At 47.8% G+C, this 5,826-nt stretch overlaps 1 long non-coding RNA gene across 1 annotated transcript; it reads left to right on the forward strand.

The window, feature by feature from the left end:
* The first annotated feature begins 696 nt into the window (after positions 1 to 696).
* On the forward strand, positions 697 to 4,085 carry LOC147257966 (uncharacterized). Its single transcript, XR_015117504.1, has 3 exons — positions 697 to 808; positions 3,726 to 3,880; positions 4,063 to 4,085. It is a non-coding gene; the product is annotated as an uncharacterized LOC147257966 (long non-coding RNA).
* Positions 4,086 to 5,826: the final 1,741 nt, after the last annotated feature.

Consider the following 5,826-nt stretch of genomic DNA (forward strand, 5'->3'; position numbering starts at 1 on the left):
CAAAACTTCACCTAAAATGTAAATACACAAATCGGTGTGTTGAGCTCACAAAGACATTTTTCCCTCCCACATCACTTCTTTGTGACGCCAGAATGCAGGAAGAGCCAGCCACTTATATTTAGCTTGAAGCTAACGGAGACTGACGGCTAACAGCATCAAAGCTGTCCTATCACAAACTCTGAAGCGGCTCATCTGCTAGACGCCACATCTTCTTTATCGAAGCACACGTCCAGTGATCGAAAAACTACCAAAGTAAAACTTTTCTGGTTCTAGACGCTACGACGCGGCGGAGACCAGCGCACACGTCCAGCCCAAATCCGCCTCCTTGATCACTCGCTGGCCAAACGCTGCCACAGTCTCTGTCGCTGGCTCTCTCATGCCTAAACCACGCCCATATTCTCCTGAAGGCAGCCGATTGGTCCAAAAGCATAACTGGCATGATCTTGTGTAACCAGCTGCTGCCTGAAGGAAGGTTTCGTGGCAACATTTATATCGGTCAGTGCCCGATGAATGCAACACCCTGGTGATAGGCGCGGTTCTCTTTTTAATGAAAGTTGTTTGTCCAGGAGTTGATCGATGTTCGTATTTATACGCATAGAACTTCTAAATGTATAACTGCAGTGTTTGTATGTTTATGTCTGAGCTTGTTGGAGTGTGTGTTTGTGTGCATGGAAGCTCCGCTCAGCAGCTGTCAGAGAAGAGCTGGCTATCGTCTCCCTCCGGGGGGGGGGGGGTCGGACCTGTCAGCTCGTCCCACTGAGGACCCTCCTCTTTCAGCCTCGCCATGGCTGCCCTGGGGCCGCGAAGGGTGAGTGTGTGTGTGTGTCCTGTCTCTGCAGAAGTCTTGGCAAATCTGATAATTACTGAACTTACCCCCCCACCATCAACCCCCCCCCCCCCCCCACCACCACCACCACCACCAGCAGCTCCACCAGTTCTACCAACTCATAGGAGCTCCATTGAGGGCTCACAGATTTATGCAGTTGTTCAGCGGATGACAAACATAAAAGAATGCATAAGATACTTCAATCACACACACACACACACACACATATGTATATATGTGTGTATACACCCCTCATTCCGCGGATGTTTCAAACATGAAACATACATAGGAATGAAAACATCTGAAGCCTGAAAACGAATGTGTGTGTTGGATGGGTGGGAATGGTGTAAGAGGCTCCATGCAGGTGGTTTGCCCCTTGTATGCCCTTGTTAATAGCACACACACACACACACACACACACACACACACACACACACACACACACACACACACACACACACACACACACACACACACACACGGGCCTTGGTGCAGGATAACAGGTGATGACTGAGACCAAGAAGCTGCTCCTGCTGAAGGAAATCAGATTTGGATTCTGGCTCAAACTAAAGATCCCACGGGGGCTGTTTGGTGGTGTGTAGTGTTGTGTGGTAGTGTGTGGTGTGTGGTAGTGTGTGTAGTGTAGTGTTGTGTTGTGTGGTAGTGTGTGTAGTGTAGTGTGTTGTGTGGTAGTGTGTGTTGTTTTGTGTTGTGTGGTAGTGTGTGGTGTGTGGTAGTGTGTGTAGTGTTGTGTGGTAGCGTGTGTTGTGTAGTGGTGTGTTGTGTGGTGTAGTGGTGTGTAGTGTGGTGGTGTGTAGTGTAGTGGTGTGTAGTGTGGTGTGGTGTGTAGTGTGGTGGTGTGTAGTGTAGTGGTGTGTAGTGTGGTGTGGTGTGTAGTGTGTGTAGTGTTGTGTTGTGTGGTGGTGTGTAGTGTGGTGGTGTGTAGTGTAGTGGTGTGTAGTGTGGTGTGGTGTGTAGTGTGTGTAGTGTTGTGTGGTAGCGTGTGTTGTGTAGTGTTGTGTGTTGTTTGGTGGTGTGTTGTGTAGTGTAGTGGTGTGTAGTGTGGTAGTGTGTGTTGTGTGGTGGTGTGTTGTGTAGTGTAGTGGTGTATTGTGTAGTGTAGTGGTGTGTAGTGTAGTGTGTAGTGTGTGTTGTGTGGTGGTGTGTTGTGTTGTGTGGTGGTGTGTTGTGTAGTGTAGTGGTGTGTAGTGTGGTGGTGTGTAGTGTAGTGTAGTGGTGTGTTGTGTAGTGTAGTGGTGTGTTGTGTGGTGGTGTGTTGTGTAGTGTAGTGGTGTGTTGTGTAGTGTAGTGGTGTGTTGTGTGGTGGTGTGTAGTGTAGTGTAGTGGTGTGTTGTGTAGTGTAGTGGTGTGTTGTGTGGTGGTGTGTTGTGTTGTGTGGTGGTGTGTAGTGTAGTGTAGTGGTGTGTAGTGTAGTGTAGTGGTGTGTAGTGTAGTGTAGTGGTGTGTTGTGTGGTGGTGTGTAGTGTAGTGTAGTGGTGTGTTGTGTAGTGTAGTGGTGTGTTGTGTGGTGGTGTGTTGTGTTGTGTGGTGGTGTGTAGTGTAGTGTAGTGGTGTGTAGTGTAGTGTAGTGGTGTGTAGTGTAGTGTAGTGGTGTGTAGTGTGGTGGTGTGTGTTGTGTAGTGGTGTGTTGTGTAGTGTAGTGGTGTGTAGTGTGGTGGTGTGTAGTGTAGTGTAGTGGTGTGTTGTGTAGTGTAGTGGTGTGTTGTGTGGTGGTGTGTGTTGTGTAGTGGTGTGTAGTGTGGTGGTGTGTGTTGTGTAGTGGTGTGTAGTGTGGTGCTGTGCACATCTACACACTGGCTCATCTGCAGGTTCTGCTGGAGCAGCTGGGGAAGAACAAGCGTCAGTAAGACAGTTTTAGCTCCCAAAAACTATTTTCCATGTTGTTGTAAACAAGAAGGAAATCTAACAGCAATATTTGTATTAAGACAAATAAATTGTTTTCGACCCCTGTGGGCGTCTCCTGCTGGACTGGATCTGGATCACAGCTGCTAGACCCTCACAAACCGGGTCACAGTCCAGGTTTTGTGGTCCAGACAGTTTTTGTTTCAAGTCAAACAGTGAAGCATCCTCTGTCTCCCACGAAGCCGAGGCCGAGGAACATCCATCACGTCAACAAATTGACTCAATCAGCATCATCCTGCAGGGTTAGCCCCCCTGACACCCCCCCCCCCCACACACACACACACAGACACACACCATCCCACTCCTTTGAAATCCAAGTCTGTTGATGGTTCATCGAAGTGTTTCTGGTGAGGAAAAAAGAAAAGACTGGAAGCGAGAGGGAGGCCTCATCATCTCTGAGCATGACAGAGCAGGAGTGAAGTGTGAGTGTGTGTGTGCGTGTGTGTGTGCGTGTGTGTGTGAGTGTGTGTGTGCGTGTCTGAGTGTGTGAGTGGGGGGGGGGTCTGCACTATGTCAGTTCTGACTGTCTCACTTTGAAAAGTGCGATTGCGGTCTGACTAACGTGTTTACACATATTTTAGAAGTCGGACCAACACAATGACTCCATCGTCTCTGAGGTGGTGTAAATATCCTGCGCGCTCACCCTCCAGGTGTGGGAACTCCGTGTTTACTGAAGCCAGCGTGACTAAAACGTTGGAGCATCAGCGCCAATAAAACCCCCGGGAGTTCAGTTTGAGGTGACTGGAGCCAGAATGAGGCACAAGTGGGAGTAAACCGAGGAGGTCCAAAATCATTCAGTGCAGAGCTGCAACTGAGGGGGGGGGGGGGGGGGGGGGCAGAGCTCATCTGAGGGGCTGCAGGGGTCAGAGGTCAGGTTATGCCTAGGGTACAGGTGGGGGTCAGGCCTTCACCTGTGTTGGTCTCCGTAAAGGTAAAGAGCTCCTGTTTTCAGTGCTGTTTGTTTCTCTGTTTGCAGGATCAGGAGAAAACGAGGAAGGCAGTTGTTTTCACCAAAGTTGCTGGAGGCGTCAGCGGAGAGGCCGTGACTCACCGGAGCAGATCCATGAGAGACGGCCAAAAAGGCTCAGAGCTCCCGTCTGTCAGCAAGAGACCTCCGATCTCATCAGCTCGGTGAGGACCTGGTGTGGCCCTGGAGCCCTGGTCCAGGAAGAACCCGTTCAGTTTTAGGGCCAATCTGGATCACTTTTTTCAAATTTCTTTAACATTGCAAGCTTTTTTGGGGGGGGGGGGGGATACCATAAAAATGCTGCACGAACCCCACACATTCCTAACAGTTTTGTTTATTTATTCAGACAAACGCTCCCGTTGTGGTGGATGGTAACTGGCGAGGGAGCCGCCAGAGGCCCTCCGCTGTCAATGGGTGTCCTCACAGGGATGGAAACACCAAGACGTGAGCGCGTCGCACACAAAAACCTGTTACTTAAGCTTCAGAAGGCTGGAAGTGGAGTCTCTACAGACGAGGCGCTGCAGCCATTCATCAAACCCTTCAGATCAAACGGGGGAGAGGAGAGCGAGAGAGAGAGGAGGACAGGAAACACACCTGAGTATTTGTTTGACCTCTCACTCCAGCAGAGTGACGGACGAGACACATGGTTCTGTGTGCAGGGTTTTACAAGTGTTCCAGTGCACACACACACACACACACACACACACACACACACACACACACACACACACACTGAGTGGAAATTACAGTGATGCTTCCCCCAGATATCATCATTTATTCATATGCTACTTTCTGTTTAGACATCTGCAGGACTTCTCATTGAAAAATCGTTGAAAATATTTGCCTGGGAGGGTTTGAGTGCGTACAAGTATGACACCGTCTGTCCTCGGGCCCTCGGTTTTGATTTTTATTACAAAAATGACAGCAACGACAACAAAAAATAACCCAAAACACCCCACCTGACAGGGGAAAAAAATGGAGGCGCATCAGAGAGGAGATCATTCTCTCAGAAATTCAACAGAGGGTTAAAAATGTCACTAAACAGAACAGTGGACTATGAAAAGCACGTAGTACATGTTGACAAGAAAACACTTGATAGAGGAAAAGTGAAGTGCATGGAGAGGTTAAGCTGACTTCTCTCCACTCACGGTGAGTTGCAGAGGAAGTCCAGGGAGAATCTGGCGTCACGGTGACGCTGCACTTCCTGGGGTTTGGTCAGGCTGACATCTTGTGGTGGAACTCAGGCTCTGCTTGTGGACGTTCCACACGCCGCCGCTCTCATCCCCTTCTTATCGCTCAGTTTGTTTCAGAGCAAGAAATCAAAAAAACAAGCCGTCTTATATTTTCAGGCCTTGTCTGTATTAATCAACATAATAATCATATAATAGTATGTGTAATAATCTCATAATAATGCACACTAATCGTGCCTTGGTGATGCTTAATCAACACTCTTCTATGTAACCAAGCATGAACTCACCATCATTAATGTGTGCTTGTCATGAAGTGTTGAATCTCTAAATTATATGTTGATGAGACGAGCAGTCCTGACATCAGTCAAATGAAGCAGCCGCCTTCTTTTATTATCAAAGGTTTTTTTTTAGTTTTTCCATACATTTTGGGATGTTATTGCTTGATTCTGTATTTATTTGTATTTCTGTGTTCCTAAGCTTCCTAAGCTGGGCGGTGCTGACATCAGGCTGAAACAGGATGTCTGCCTAGACAGACCACGACAGAATAAATTAATATGTAATCCATTGTTTTTTGTTCTCTCGTTATCGATTAAAAAAAAGTGTTTGTTTTTTTAAAAAAAAATATGATGCATCCATAGTTTCCGCATTCAGACCCATCGCCAGCTGGATGGAAGCTTCCCACATGGACCTGTCAGCTTTCCTGTGTAACTATTTTATTTTCATTTACTGTGTATGACTACTTGATGGTTTTATTGTCTTTTTAGTGACGAGTTTATTCTGTTTCACAATTTGCACAGCACCAATTTCGTTCCTTTCGGAGAGGCCCTTGTCAACAAAAGCTGTTCTGAGTCTGATTCTGTCAGCACACCGGATCCACCGGTAGAGGGCGATAATGCCCCGCAATGCTGGTTGTTAACCGC

The sequence above is a fragment of the Aulostomus chinensis genome, chromosome 8 (genome assembly GCF_037954235.1).
Source record: "Aulostomus chinensis isolate RoL2024-O1b breed Wild chromosome 8, RoL_Achi_v1.0, whole genome shotgun sequence".
Lineage (NCBI taxonomy): Eukaryota > Metazoa > Chordata > Actinopteri > Syngnathiformes > Aulostomidae > Aulostomus > Aulostomus chinensis.